The sequence below is a fragment of the Mus musculus genome, chromosome 15, assembly GCF_000001635.26.
Source record: "Mus musculus strain C57BL/6J chromosome 15, GRCm38.p6 C57BL/6J".
NCBI lineage: Eukaryota > Metazoa > Chordata > Mammalia > Rodentia > Muridae > Mus > Mus musculus.
The window spans coordinates 56,776,734-56,793,451 of record NC_000081.6 but is presented as its reverse complement, the minus strand read 5'-3'; the positions used below and the strand labels follow the sequence as shown (position 1 = coordinate 56,793,451).

At 38.3% G+C, this 16,718-nt stretch overlaps 1 pseudogene; it reads left to right on the top strand.

Moving 5' to 3' along the window:
• The first annotated feature begins 10,021 nt into the window (after positions 1 to 10,021).
• On the top strand, positions 10,022 to 10,856 carry Gm5673 (annotated as a pseudogene).
• Positions 10,857 to 16,718: the final 5,862 nt, after the last annotated feature.

Below are 16,718 nucleotides of genomic sequence, written 5' to 3'. Positions count from 1 at the left end.
ATGATGGAGAGCTTGATTTTCCCACCTTGAAGAAGATGAAAATTCCTAGTTTCTGGTTTGCAGAGAGCAGTTTGCCAAAGAAGGAATGAATGAAAAATATTCCCCAAACTCTTTTTAGTTGGTCAGGCTTCAGCTCAGAATAAAGCCCCAGGTTTCCTGATAACCAAGGAGAGCTCACACCCTATTACTTACAACTCATATGTAATCCTTTTTTAAAGGAGATGAAATTGGTCACTGGATGAAATCTTTGTAGGAGCATAAATGGTTCAACCTCATGTCTGTTTGTGATTAGAGCTCACAAAATGAAAGATTGCTTGGTGAGTCTTAATAAAGAAATGGCACATATGTAAAAGAAGCAAGTTAATCTCATTTAGGAATATGAAAATGAGAAAATCAGCTTATTTGGAAGGTTTTGGATCGCAATAGATGCCCAGTCTTTTGTTATATTTGACCTTCAAAGAGCTATGTTTATTTGGAACAAGTGTCCGTGAGTGGTGGTAAAATCCCGACACTGCCTCGTGGTCCTTCATCCATCGGAGAGGAAATGAAAGTCCCTTTGATCATTTTTGTCTCTACTTCAGTTACCTCTGCCCTGTGTAGTTAGATCTGAGTATAGCTCCTGGAGAAGAGGCCATCTTCTTTCTAAGAAGAAAGCCATTTGGCTATCAGAAGAATGCCGTTTGTGGGACCCCTTCTTCCCAGGAAGTTCCTATGCATTTGGGCTAAGCGTTCAGTTTCGTAAGCAGTACTCAAAAAACTATGGTTCACGGACTAAAGAAACCTTCCCTATGGTTTTCTAGGACCCTTGGACTCAAAGAAAAGACTTTACATTGCTTTTACTATTAAAAATAAAAGAACAAACAGCGAATGCTTACATTCAGATTTCAGCATAAATAATGTTTTATTAGGACTTTGCCATGCCTCTGGAGTACATATTTTTTGCAGCTGCTCTGAGCTACAGTGACCTTTAGCAGTTGTCAAGAGCATATATAGGAACTGGGCCTAGGGGCACAGGCCTGTAATCTCAGCTTCATATTGAGTTCAAGGTTACACTGAAAAACTTGTTAAGGATCTATCTTGAAATTTTGAAGAAACAAAGGGGAAAAGAGGTGATTTAAGATATGGTTTAGTATAGGATAATAGTATAGTGCTTGACTGACATCTGTAAGGTCCTGATTTCAATTTGCATCATGAACATGCTTGTACACACACACACACACACACACACACACACACACACACACAGAGAGAGAGAGAGAGAGAGAGAGAGAGACAGACAGACAGACAGACAGAGACAGAGACAGAGACAGAGACAGAGACAGAGACAGAGACAGAAACAAAGAAACAGATAGGGACTGAAACACAGACAGAAGGACAGAGCGACAGAGGGACAAAGACAATATAAGAGAAAAGGAATATGGCCTCCAGTTCCAAACTGTTTAGTACTTAGCCCTTTACCAAAAAGGTTTGAGGATCTCTGACCCAGAACATTAAGAAACCAATTGACATCTTCTCCTGAAACTTCACCCCCTCAGAATCTGAATGATTCTCCGTGGTATTCACAGAACCCACATTTAACATCTAGGGACCTTTGGGAGTAGTCCCATTTGTTATACAGCACTGGGTCAGAACAAACTCACCAGTGAGTTGCCAAGCAATTTGTTATTATTGAGTGAAACTGTTTAAAAGTCACGATTTTTAAGTTGAAATGATAGGTTTCAGTGAGTTCAGATGTTTCGTGTGAGTCTATGAGATGCTCTGCCAACAAAGGAGTTCAAATTAATATTTTCCTCATTCGCTTTCCTCTGTTAGGTACTATACTTGGTTTTGCTAAAAGTTCCAGAAATTAGCATAAGGAACACAACGCAGGTCCGTGGATGACCTAGCAAGCAAATCACGAGCTGGAGCTGCTTGTAAACCATCTGTGTTTGGAGCAGTGTTATACAAAGGATGCTTGCACCTGAAGTATCAGCTATGAGGTTAAGAGATTCCTGTAAACCCACTGTAGGAAAACGAGCAGCCCAATCACTCTTGGTGAGTCAGTCAAGATGACTTAGAATTTCAGGTTCTTTCTTTGAGCTTTCCAATTGTTCATGCATCTAATTTTAAAACAAAAAAAAAAAATGTGAGTTGATGGTACCGTGATCAGCTTGATAAATTTTTAATGAAAGAAAAGCAAATATCAGATCAAGCTTCTAGATGAAGACGTAAGTGTGTTGGTGAATAGGAACTCAAACATTTTACATGAATATGTATGCTGTGATTTCTATCTGTACACAGACAGTGTATATATGTAATAACTATAGGTGTGCATATACCTACATGACTTCTCTAGGTTAAACCAATGCTAATAATTCATGAATTAAGTTTCATCCTTATTTGATGGAAAACAGAAAAGACTTCATGTATAGGGAATAAATATTTTCTCTTGTTTGGCCTGTTCATATCATTTACATTACAATTTCACTTACTTGTGAATCCAGTGGAATTAAACGGCAGGCCAAACTACCTAATAAATTTGTTTTAAAATTTTTCAGATTCTCCAGAGATCCATGTGTATAGACTTGTTGTCAGTTTTTAAGTCTGAGGGAAACAACTGATTAGGTCATAGGCTTCAAGCTCAATGAAGAGATTGAGCCATTGATGAATTCATGTGTCCCATCATTAGGGAATGATAGAAAAAGAAGAGGCATGGCCTGGAATGACTTATTGTTATACCTAGAACTTCTATCTCTTCCTGAGTCTTTGTAGCCATGATAGGAACAGCCCTGCTCTCACACAGCCCCTGCTATGAGACTGTGAGAGGCCCCAAAGCACTAGACCAAGATGATCATGGACCGAAAACTCTGAAACGGGGAGCCAAAATAAAGCTTAGTTTCCATCAAGTTGCTTATGTCAGATAGTCTGCTGGCATCTAACTAATACAGCAGTCATTACCACCTCCAAGTGACACCAGGGTTATTATTGAGATACAAACATGAAGGCTGGGGAGGTGAGGGATGGGGAGAGTCTAGTAATTCAGACAACAGAAGGAACCTTGAATTTTAATCACAGATCTGTATCGTCCCAAGCAATCAAAAATCATGCCTCTTATCCAAAAAAACGGTTGCAGTGTAGCTTCAGTTCTGGATTGAGGTAGACAGCAAATTCTGCCATACAGAGAGTGTTAACAATGTTAAACAATAAGCACTGCACAGTAGATGTCAACCACTCCTGCACTGGACATACACTGGGAACTCATGTCTTTGCCTTTGTCTTCTAGATCTTCAAGGTTCATTGTATTCTTTGGTGAGGCTGTTTTAATAAATTACCACAAACCTGGTGACTCAGACAGCGGATTTTCACTCTGTCACAGTGCTGGGGTCAGAAGCAGGAACTTAGTGTTCCAGAAGGCTTATGTTTCTTCCAGGCCTCAAGGGAACATTCACTTTGGCCCTTTTCAACTTCTGGGGTCTGTCCTCATTGCTTGGCTTATGGCTACATCTTTTTCTATGTCTCATCTTGAAACCTTTGCCTGCCTCTCTTTGTCTAGGTTCCCTCTAGCATAAAGGTTCATTCTTATAAAAACAAAATCAACCAATCAAACAAACAAACAAACAAAACAAAACAAATATGTTATGCAAGGTTTGCCCAGCTCTTGTAGGATAAACACCTTCTTGCAAGATGCTGAAGGCAATCACACAGTTTGCCCTGTAATGTAACATTCACTGTTTGACTACATAATGTAAACTTCAGAGATTCTGTAGAGTGTATCTTACATACATACTTAAGAAAACATATTTTTTTGAAGTCTACCAAAATAGCTACTTTTCATGAGACTATCCCTTAAAAGAATTGTATTTAAATTTTCTTTTAAAAGTAGAAGCAAAAATAACATTGGTTTGGTGCTAATTTAAGATTATTTAATTTTAGGGTTGATGATCTTCTCTGAAAATACTACCATCTTTATCTGCTAACTCTATACTCTATCAAATAGACATGTAAAATAACAGGAAAAAAAATCCTTAAGTAGGACATCATGGGGGCCATGGTTTCAAAAACTTAAGACTTAAATGAGAATAAATTGGCAAAGAAATCTCTTTTAGTATTTTTTTTCATTTGTTTTTGTTTTGTTTTGTTTTGTTTTGTTTTTGTTTTTTGAACTCACTCTGTAGACCGGGCTGGCCTTGAACTCAGAAATCTGCCTGCCTCTGCCTCCCAAGTGCTGGGATTAAAGGCATGCACCACCACTGCCCAGCTAGTATTTTTTTTTAGGTTTTTTTGTTTTTGTTTTTGTTTTTAACTTAGAAAAAAATCCACAAAAATCCTTTCTTTGATTTAAATCAGACTAATGAAAATGGGTTAGGATTACAACAATAACCTGTATTCAAGAACAAGAGTAAAAAGTGCCTTGCAAAAGATGGTTCACATGTGCACATTTGACACAGAGAACCCACTGTATGGTAGTAAGGCCTGATTGGAACCAGCTGCAAGCATGCAAGCTACACAATAATATCTCATCTGTACAACCACTTGGAAAGTTTCTCTCTTGCTCCCTTTTTCCCTTTCTCCCAAGAGCTCCATAAAACATGGTTGGGTCTTTCCACTCTTAAAGTAGGCTGACCTTTTCAAGTCCTTATATAGAAAAGGAAGACTTGAAGTCTAGAAAGAACACAAAGAAGCACAGGGTTCACTGGTCTCTCCACAGTTGACTGACAGATCTTCCTATGAGCCCTCTTGTAAAACAATCCGTACTGTTTTCCAACAGCATTGCTGTTCTTCTTATCTTTATAGCCTAAAAAACACCACTGAAATCAAATAAACGTGGTTTGAGAAGAGGCATTCACATCTCAGTAACACTATTGATTATTGACGAAGCAATATCATTGAAGATAACCTGAAATGTCATCCTGCCAACTGAATAGCCAACACAGAAACTTATGATCACCATATTGCTATACTCCCAGAACGTTCTCTGTCTTCCTGGAAGAGTCTAACTTTAGCTAGAAGAGTTTCTGGGGTTGTATGAAAGAAGGGAGATGAAGCAGGGCTAGAGAAGTTAGGGTCACTCTTGATGACATGTGCATATTTTTTATATTAATTATGTAATAACTCAGAAAAATGTGTGCTCATAGAAAACACTACAACTTTAAATAAAAAAAGGATAAATTATTAAAATCACTGCTTCATCCTTCTTATCAAGTTAAAGGAAGAGAAATATGATGCTGTCTGTCAAACATCATTGTTTCTTATTTCAGATGAAACTAAAGTCACTTAAACAGGAATGTTGGAAAAATATCTTGTACTTTAAAATGAAAAACTTGCAGCAAAATAACTACAAAATCTCTGAAAACCAGTGAAATAACAGGGAGTGATCAAATCAATGATCTTGGAAGTGACCTTTGTATGGAGGCTTAAATAGGTGACCCTGAGTGTTGGCTTCCCACCCTGAGTCTGTGAAGGTGGCCACACACCACATGTAAACAGCTCCCTCCTTCAAGACTCCAAGTCCCGTCCAACATTTAAGGATGGGCTAGATATGTTTATAATATTAAAGTCATAAAACATATCAAAGTATGATTTATCTTGAGTGGCAAAGATTTGCTACATGGGACAATGGAAGTATGTATCAGTTACAGAAAGCAGGTTATACCCACACTTGGAAGTTGAAGGTACTCCCTACTGAGGTTTGGATGCCTCATAACGTCACTCCTGGTTCACAGTGGCCCACCATCAGCAGTGCCATAATAATGTAAGGTGTTTATTACTTAAGCTCCCTCCCTGGCCTTTATTTATCACATCCATAACCTCTGTAAGCAGCCTTGCCTCTAGCTTAGAGGTGACTGACTACAATCTAGGCATGAGATTCATAATCATTCTCCTGCCCTTCAGTGTCCTTTAATATCAGCTGTCGGGAGGCAGCTCTCTGAGTTCAAGGCCCACCTAGTCTACATAGTGAATTCCCAGTCATCCAAGACTAGATTACCATTTGGCTGCCTTTTTAATGAAAGTAACAGAAAAGTTGATTAAAGTCATTCAAACAGAGGAAAACTATTTGTTTTGATATACCTCTCTGAGCAATCATAGGAGGTCTAGAGGCTCAAATTTGCAACCAAGATAGTTTGCATTCATTTACTGCTTCCAGCAGGAAACCTCCAGCATCGTGCAAACAAAAAATTATTGAGAGTAAGAGTAGAGAAAGAAAAATGAGAACTACAGATGAACAGGAAAAAAAATGTATCTTAAAATTAAAAATATATATATACAAAAGCTAGTATTTTTTTTAAGATGTATTTATTTCATGTATGTGAGTACACTGTCGCTGTCTTCAGACACACCAGAAGAGGGCATCAGATCCCATTACAGATGGTTGTGAGCCACCATGTGGTTGTTGGGAATTGAACTCAGGGCCTCAGGAAGAGCAGTCAGTGCTGTTAACCACTGAGCCATCTCTGCAGCCCTAGTATTGTTTTTTTTGTTTTTGTTTTTGTTTTTGTTTTTTCTTTTTTTAAGAGCTAAATGGCTTCAGTGTCTCAGAGCATGAGTAAATGTCCTGGCATACACTGTTTCCCCTGAGTTTTCAAAAAGCTTAATGTCCACAAGGTGGAGATGGTATGAGAAGTGTTCTGTAGTAGAGCAGTTGACTGCCACGAACTAAGCCCTGGGTTTCAGCTCCAGAATTGGCTGTACAAGCTAGGTTGAGAAGAGAATACACAGAAAGGCGGGATACAATTCAATGATGGCCATCTAAATGATGCTGACTGTAGTCCAGTTACTGGAATATCAAAGCAGCCATGTGAAAAAGTATGACAATCCCTGTTTCACCACAAAATGGTTGTAAGACACAAAGCAATTTCACAGAGAAGCTCAGCCAGAAATGTCTACAGTTGAACTCTGTGGGTGAGCAGTAAAGAAAACTCATAGTATTATTCCAGGCCCCTTTCAATACAGCTCTACGGAGCACACAGTAGTTTTGATAACTTGCTTTTACTATTTAACATGTAACTTACATTTTCTAAATACTTGCAGAGGGTAAGTTGTGGCAATGTAAATCATAAAGGCATCTTTATGAACCATCATGTACTTACAGGATATAATCAGTCTGAGAACTCATCACCTGTTCCGTCAATTATTATGTTGATACTGTGTTCAATCATTTTGATTTTGGTGTAACTATCAAGCATCAAGATCTTGCACTATGACATCAAGTTTACACGTTTGTTGTGAACCCTTCTTGAGTTTTGGTGGTATATTACTTATTGACTGTTTAGATTTTATAAGAATTCTAGGAGTTTTCTTAAAGATCCAGTCATAAATGTTAAAATAATAAGAAGCAGATTCTTGTAATCACTGGATAGGAAAGAGTTAGCAACAGCAGCAAAGAGCTCACTTTTGCACCATGTAAAGCATCAGATGCCAGAATATGTTAACACTTGAAGTTGTTAAAAACCCATCCATCAGTTACTCAATAGAAGTTGGCAGGTCATTTTATTAGGAATTATTAAACAATTCTCTGAATTTTTATGACCATAACTAAGTGTCTACTTATACACTGTAGAAAACAAGAAGGGCAGAAATCATTCATGTGGAGGTTTCAGAGAACCACATAATATTTTATTCCTTCTCAGAAAAAAATCATTTACACCTTTACTTTTATTCTGGACTTTCCTGAAACTAACTTACTGGCAGTGCCTTCACATGTGGTCTGTGACTTTGAAAACCAAAGACAAATACTAACTCATGAACAAGACTAGCAAAGACAGTTTACTGTGTCTCTATTTCGATATTTAAGGATTCTGTTGTATATGGCAATGAGTTTGTAGAGAGAAGAGAGATATCGCATTAAAATTTCTTTCAATGTAAGTTCCTCCATTTTTCTAAGTCAGCGTATTCATTTCTTTTGTAGTTTCTTAACAATGTCATTGCTACATTGCTCCATGTTTTGAGTATTATAACACAGATTTTGGTTCAGATCAAAGTACCATGGATCTGGCAGACCAAATATTACTCCTGGCTCATGAGAAAGTTTGACTTTGGGAAATAATATGTACGCTAGAACAGAATGAAAGTAAGAAGACTAAGCTCCCCTGTGACTAAGTGCCAAATACACAGAGCACAGCTCTTCACGAAATAGATGGCACTAAAATTGTGTCAGCATTCATGGGTTCAAATTATGCTTTTCCTTAGTGGTTGTTTCACTTTTAAGATTTTTACCATTCCTAATTCTGGTTTTGTTTGACTTTTCTTTGACCTGTTTTACTTTAAGACACAGTCTTTATATATAGTAATATAACCCCAGACTAGTGCCACACTCAACCCATATCAGAGAAGGTTTTTTTTTTTTTTAAGTATTTGAGAATTAACCAAGAGATCCACAACTGGGCAATGGGCAGGAAGTGAGAGACCTTAGAGCTCCCTGTCTTAAATGAGGTGTTTTCATCAAACTGGCCCTTTTGAGCTCAGGGAAATACATTAAAGAGAAGATAGAAAGATTGCAAAAGCCAGAGACAGAGGTTGTGGATAACTCCTAGGAAATCCCCATATGTGTGAGACACACATATGGACTCACAGAAACTGTGGCAGCATACACAAGACCTGCACAAGTTCATGCCAGAGGGGTTCCATATGCTGAGAGAAAAAGTAGACATGGGGTCCAACCCCAATCAAAAAGCTATTTACTGTTGATGACCACTGGCAAGGGTAGGGTCAGTTTTCTCCAACAGAGCATCATTGGGTGGACTGGCTACACTGCAGGCCAGGCCCCATGCCCAGGAGTGGTTGGCTAGCACGGGATGAACTCTGTGGTTGTTTTGTAGACTTTTAATTCTTTTGTTCTGTTTTGACTTTTTTTTTTTATTATTATTGGGTCTATTTGTCTCTTGCTTGTTTGTTTTGATTTTTGATGTGGATTTTGTGGTTTTGTGGGGTTTGTTTGTACATTTCCAGTTCTTAATACCTCAGCCTGGATGCCAAGCTCATGAAGTAACTTCTGCATTATGGATACAGTGCGCCACTTGGCCTACTATAAAGGAAAAACTCAGTCCATTATGGCTATGTTTCTGAATATTCTTTTGGTTTTGTATTTAATTGAAATAGAATTACATAATTTTCCCTCCCCTTTCTCCCCCCAGGCTCTCCCAGCTACCTCACTGGAACTCTTTCCATGCCCTCCACTCTCAAATTGATAGCCTCTTTCCTTGAATTGTATTGTCATATGTGTGTTTGTATATGTGTGTGAATTACTATTACTGATTACTATTACTGTGGTTAAGAAACATCAATAAGATGCCTTCTACTAACATACTGCAATATGCATAAATAGTGCCTTACTAACCTTACACAGGAGAAAGTTCTTGAAGTAGATGAAATAGACACACACACCTCCACCACCACCTCTTCCACCTACAGTCACAAATTGTAAAGTATGCTTTTGTTATCTCTGTGTTAATATCACTAACTACAATATATATTTATTTAATGATTTAGATAGACTGTGAGGATATAAAATCACATCTAATATTTCCACAATAAAAGAATGGACAGAGTATGGGGGTAAACAAAAATAATTTGAAACACCTGCAAATTCACAGAGAAAAAAAACAATTTATCAATTAAATCTGTAACATTACACTATTTTATATTATTGCTAGAAAGATGTTTTTCTCTCTGTGTGAGATGGATGGCTCATTTGTGTGCACTCAAGGAAGTCTTATGTTCCCTTAATATGCTACTGACACATTGCAAAAACACTTAAATTTTGGAGACATAATGATACAAGGGAAAACCCATATCTTGTCATTTACTTTCTACAATCTAGGGAAATGCACACACACACACACACACACACACACACACACACACAAACACACACACACTATCTGAGTTTTAATTTTCACATACATTATAATTCCCAGCCTCACTTGACTTTAAACGACATGATGGAACTAATACCACTTCGCAAAGTTATTTGTAAGATTTAAAATAATACATGAATGTTAATAGTAAGAATTGCTGCTTAAGTTCCCTCCACCAGCTAAGCAAGATGCCCAAAGGAAAGAAGGCCAAGGGGAAGAAGGTGGCCCTGGCCTCCACCATTGTCAAGAAACAGGAGGCTAAAAAGGTGATCAATCCTTTGTTTGAGAAAAGGCTCAGGAACTTCGGCATTGGGCAGGACATCCAGCCCAAAAGAGATCTAACACTCTCAAATGGCTCCACTACTTCAGGCTGCAGTGGCAAAGAGCCATCCTCTATAAGCGCCTCAAGGTACCTCCTGCCATTAACCAGTTCACCCAGGCCCTGGATAGGCAAACAGCTACTCGGGTGCTTAAGCTTGCCCGAAAGTACAGGCCAGAGACCAAGCAAGAGAGGAAGCAAAGGCTACTGGCCCATGCTGAGAAGAAAGCTGCTGGCAAAGACGACATCCCAACTAAGAGACCACCTGACTTCCAAGCGGAGTCAATACAGTCACCACCTTGGTGGAGAACAAGAAGGCTCAGCTGGTGGTGATTGCCCATGACGTAGACCCCATTGAGCTGGTGGTTTTCCTACCTGGCCTGTGTCGAAAGATGGGGGTGCCCTACAGCATCATCAAGGGAAAGGCCAGGCTGGGATGCCTGGTCCACAGGAAGACATGCACCACTGTTGCCTTCCCACAGGTTAACTTGGAAGACAAGGGCGCTCTGGCTAAGCTGGTGGAAGCTATTATGACCAATTATAATGACAAATACGACGAGATCTGTCACCACTGGGGAGGCAACGTCCTGGGTCCTAAGTCTGTGGCTCGCATTGCCAAGATGGAAAAGGCAAAGGCTAAAGAACTCGCCACTAAATTAGCTTTAGTTTTATATATATATAATTACAAAAAAATTGCTGCTTAAGAGTGCCGTATGCTAAGTGTATTTTTCACTTCTTCCACATTTGTGCAACAATGAATGAAAAGCGATCATAGATTGGAACTGGACATTGATTCAGGAGCCAAACTCAGAGGCTGCCCAGAAAAACTATCAATTATAAGGATTGTGATCTATTGTTTTGAGCTTTTGTAGAACACAAGAGTGAAGTTCGGGATACATTTTAACTAGATTTTTGAACAAGGAGAAATCTAACTTATCTCTGAATTACAGTATTTTTCCTGAGTTCCTTGCAATACAGTGGGAGACTCCTCATCTTAAAACCCACAGTAGGCCAATTCATCAAAAGCTTAAAAAAATAATCATGAGAAAGATGCATATGTGTTTAATCTAATTTAAAGCTCTTAAAAATGAATGCATTATTCAGACTTTTGGTGTAAGGCCAAGAGTTTTCTCTGGGAATAGATTCTCACACAAAAATCATACTCACCTTGTGTATGATTTGTAGCACAGAAGCTGGCATCCTGTATATAAAATATTACCTTTTACACATTTTCAACACATCTTTTAAATTTTTCTTACGTACCCATATTCTTGGTTTTTCTGTCTTTTGTTGTTGTTGTCATTGTTGTTTTGCAGAACTCAAGATTAAGTCCAGGGCCTTACATCTGCCAAGCCTGTCTTACCACTAATTTACATGCCATCCATACCACTTATTTTGATACCATTTTGTAGAATATTCACATTTTTACAAAGGACACAGCTTACTGACATTAGAATACTTCTTAGTTTATGTTCATGATAATTGGATTGAACCTCATTAGATGGATTATATGATATAGCATAATTTGGGAAAAATTTTCATTTTAACACTTCCACACTTGACTCAGTAACTATTCAATCTACCAGATGGGAAGAGTTGTTTGCATGGACACACTAAAGATGAGCCTGTTAGTCATGAGCTTTCTGTACACTGGGGGCTAAAGTCTACATTATTAATAAAGGTGATGGATATTAATCTAGCAGCCATGCTAAGGAGAGGTGAGCTAGAACATGTCTATTCTCACACACTGTATTATAAGATCTTACGCTAACAAGAAGCTACCATGCTCACATTTGTGACATAAATATGCACCAGCACATTTAATTTCACATAAAAAAGAAAAACAGAAAAGAAAAGGAAATTGAAATGATCATTTAGGCTTTATCCAATAATGCTACCCAGCTTTGATGCCTATGAACAACAATAGATGACTAGCATGGCACCAGCATCCTAAGGGTACAATAGTGGCATGCCTTGGAAGTAACCAAGAACTCTATAATTGGACCTAATACCCATTCAACAACAACAACAAAAATAATAATTTCTGGTAATAGAAATCTAGCCAATTAACCAGAACTATTAGAGCCATGAGTCTTGTTGAATTTACAATTACAACTTTTCTAAACTAGCATAATTCCTAACTACATTCTAAGTATTTGTCTTTATTCCTACGGATAATTGTAGTTCACATGCTCATCAAGGAATCCTCTATTTGCCTTGAATGGATACCATTATAGATAGCCACAAAATGCAGAGTTATAGAGTTTAGTCCCAGCAGATACATCTACAACACAACTGTACCTGGGGCTCAGGAATCACTGCAGAAGAGGGAGCAGAAAGTTCGTAAGAGCCAAAGAAACACCAAGCTTTGTGTGAGAATTTGTCTCCTAGAAATGTCAAAGAAACTACACTAGTGAAGTCACAAGAATATGGCTACTTGACCATGATATCAACAAGAAACATGCAGTAGATATGCCAATATGGAAGAGGGAAGTTCAAGACTGCACAAGGAACTAGAGGCAACAGAAAAGCCTACAACTGGAGAAATAATATTCCCAGGAAAGAGTACAACAATTATTTGTACTCCAACCAAATGATCCACCTGGAGAATACTCACAGACACAGACACAGACACAGACACAGGCACAGACACAGACACACACATACACACACACACACACACACACACACACACCAATTAAAAGAAGCCATTAATTTGGATAAGAGGAAAAGGTGGTGGGTACAAGGAGGAATTGGTTACAGGAAAGGGGACAGGAAACATTGGAAATGATATAATTATATTATAATCCCCCAAATCCAAAAAAGTTATTTTTAAACAGTAAACACAAAAGATGCTATATTCATAAGACTCTGTCCTAAAAGCATCTTGTGTTTTTGTGTTTAATATGTTCAGTTGAAGAGGAAATGGTTTATATTTTATAGCTGTTTTCACTTTTTGTTTCAAGCATTCAGTTTTATATTTGCTAAAATTCTATATTTCCAAATAGGATTTTTCACTTGGATTGAAGGGCCTGAGAGAGAGTGCCTTCCCAGCTCCTGGGCTCTCACATGGATCTTGAAGTATTTTCTAAGCAATTTTAACATAAGCACATAGCCATTGATTTTTAGACCCATATATTTATGAATATTATAAACTACTTTATGTGTTCTTTCTCTCTCTCTCTCTCTCTCTCTCTCTCTCTCTCTCTCTCTCTCTCATGTATGTGTATGAATGTATGTGGGTATGTGTGTGAGTGTGTGTGTTTGTGTATGGAGTTTCCATTTTCTAAATGAAGGGGTGAAAACTCAAGCACTGCAGACAGGTTGTTTGTTTGTTTGTTTGTTTGTTTGTTTGTTTTGGGTTTTTGTTTTGTTTTGTTTTGTTTTTTGTTTGTCTTCCTGTAGAGAGAAGAATTTACAAAGGCACAAATTGGAAAAAAAATGTCTTCATCCCCATAAAAGGGGTAGGGCTGCTAAGCTTAGTATCATATCATGCAAATTTTCTTATATTCTCCTCTGGCATGAAGAGCCCTAGTAAAAAAAAATGGCATTCACCTATGACCTTAAAATGATAAGCTATAGGTAAATAAAATAAGCAAGAAGCCAAGATTCTTTGGGATTGTTCAAAGGTCACCAATCAAAGCTCTTTGTTTTGCTCTGAGTAAACTCTATGGTACAAAATTGAGTAACTTATTGTTAGTTACTGTTGTGGGTAGGAGCTGGCAATGATTCCACAACCTTTACTCTGACCAAGCATCGTGAAGAGTATCTGTATCCGTGTGAGAAATATGTCCTATGAGTACATTCAATGACCTATAGATATGTGCATATATAGTACCAGAATATATAAGAAAAGAGACCAATGAGTGTCAAATATCAACCTATGACCAGGCATCAGGTAATGCATTTTATCCCCACTATACTGCTCTGCAGTGAGGCATTTATTGGTCAGTGTGGAAAACGATGTAAATATTAGGAAGTAATTAATAAATACTCTCAGCCAAAACAACACAAATATTTATTTAGTTCAACACAACAGCAATGGCTTGAACTTTAAATTCTCTGAGGATAGTGTTTTAGAATGACATAGTGGAGACATAAAGGTTATTCAGTAAAACAAAGGGCTTCTGTTTAGCACTGAGAAATCAAATAATGGTCAAAAAACCTCTGTGCCCCTTTTCTTCTCACTGACTTTGTCTCTAGAGTTCCCATCATAATGTTCATGTGACAACTTCAGAAGAGGTTCACCCAAAACCCCACAACTAAACACTAGAGCTCTCATCATTAAAGAGATTTCTGTGGGTTGATAGGAAGCCGATCAAACAAAGAACAGAATTTATTATAGAACCTGGGTGTCTTCAATTAACCAAGTGAATTAAAGTATTTGTTAGAAGACACATAAAATAAGTCAATTGATGTAAATATTTAAGACGGTTAAACAAAGGAAGTATCTTTGCAAGAATTGTAGTCTTTGGTAGTACAAAGGAAGGGGAACCTGCATAATTCCTCTCTGAGGTCTCAATCTTTTGATGCTGATGGGAAATTTCAACGAAGAATAAGATCAAACTTAAGGGATGTGTGGGAACACAGACAGTGTATGTGAGAGAGAAGTCAGGAAAAAAAAGCAAGGAATGTCTCTGCCTTAGAGGTCACCAGAATTCTCTAACATCAGGGTTACAAGTTAAACACATAAAGATCTCCTTTAACCAACTTAAGGAGTAGGGTTATTATAGTTCAGTGGTAGGGTAAGGCCCTCGCTTCTATTCACAGTGCTTAGAAATACAAAAGAAAAGAATCCTAAAATTAAAATGCAGTGATTAAACAAGGATGCCTATCATTCTTCTTGTTGATTATAATACATTTTCTTCTAAGTAGCAAACATCAAGAGAACTGTGTCAGATCTGTTGTCAGCACTTATGAAACAGGAACTGGACAGCTCTGCTTGCATTTCCTTCTATGAGCAGCAAAGCCACAGTGGGAGGATGGGTAGAAGTTGATAATGGAGGATAAAATATTGCTCAGAAAGCAAATGAGGGCAGGGGAGGTGTCAGGTAGTATCAAGGAGAAGGAGCCAGAAGACTGACTCTTCATTGGCCATTTGGTGACATCAGTCAAGCCCTATCACTTGGCTTTCCATTTCTGATGCTCACATCTGGGTGAATTTTATCCTCTCCTCCCCACAGTAGCAGCCGACAGGCAGTAGAAGAGATGACACAGATTAATTTTGAGCAGGAAAGCAAAGGAAGAAAAATGATATGGGAAACTGAAATAACAAAAGAGGTTATTCTTAAGAAGGGTAGACTCTTCCATTAGAAGATGTGGCATGAGAGTGATTTATTGAGAGTGGCTTGGGATTTATTGTCACATTGCTGTGATGAAACACCCTGATAGGAGGACGTCAGGAAAGAAGGGGTTTATTTATCTTGGTTCACCGTCCGAGGGTATCCCCATCATGGCTGGGAAGACTTGGACACAGGAGCTTGTGACGACTGGTCCTCTCATTCTTCCTTCTTTTTCAACCCGCATCCTCATGCACAGAATGGTGCTGCAGTATAGAGCACTGTATTAAGCTCTACATGTAATAAGAAAAAAAGTGAAATTACCTTTCTTTTTAAATTTCAAAGTAACATGATTTAATTGAGTAAATAAAACAGATAGGTGTGGTAGTATTTTTACTGGTACTTTTGACTCTTAGGCATAACCTAGCTTTCTTCTTCCCATCACACCTGTCCTTACCTGTTTGTTTTTTCTGTTACCAAGGAGAGAGGAGTTCCTGGACTTGGGATTATATCCACTCTGTAAGTCTCAGTCTGTATTCAATTCCATACAGACTATAACTGCAGTAGAACGAGCCTGGGAAGGCTGCATACAATATTAAAATTTTGCCTAGGGATCAGGCAAGGTTTTCTCAAATCTTATTTACTTTGTTTCCTGTTACCCTTTAGGAAGCTCAATAGGCTGGCAGTACATCTTGATGCTCTCACATTCTTTGGTGTATGTAACCTTCTGCCAGCCAAGAGTTGCCTATTTTGAGTTTTAGCTTTGCCAACCAGCAATTTCCAAGTGTTATGGAAAAATGTTAGTAGTCATTTAGTACTAGTGGTCATTTAGACTTTCATATAAGTGACCTTAAAGGGGAACAAGCTGGGAGTGGATGAAAATGAGACACCCTGAGTATTGTCAGGTAACAGGCACTGCCAAGAAAAGAATCCCTGAAACTGAAACTCTAGTGCCCAAAATAAATATTATCTGCTGTAGCAATGAGTCCAGCCTCTCACTGCCTTCTCTCAGCCGATTTAGCGTGCTTATTTGCATAGCGCTGTTGAGTCATCTTAAAAGGATGAAGGCTTATCAAGAAGGATGGAAATGCCCTTTTGACTCCAGCATCCTACTTTGAGCATACTAAAGGCATGCTTTCTTTAGCACATAATGTCCCCTTTTCTGAGGAGTAAGTGTCAGGGGACAAAGAGCAGTTCATGAGGAGGTGGATTCTGGGTAGCATCCTACCTGACCACTTTCTGCTTATGAGATCACAGTCAAGTGAGGGAAGTTCTCGGAGCTTCCAT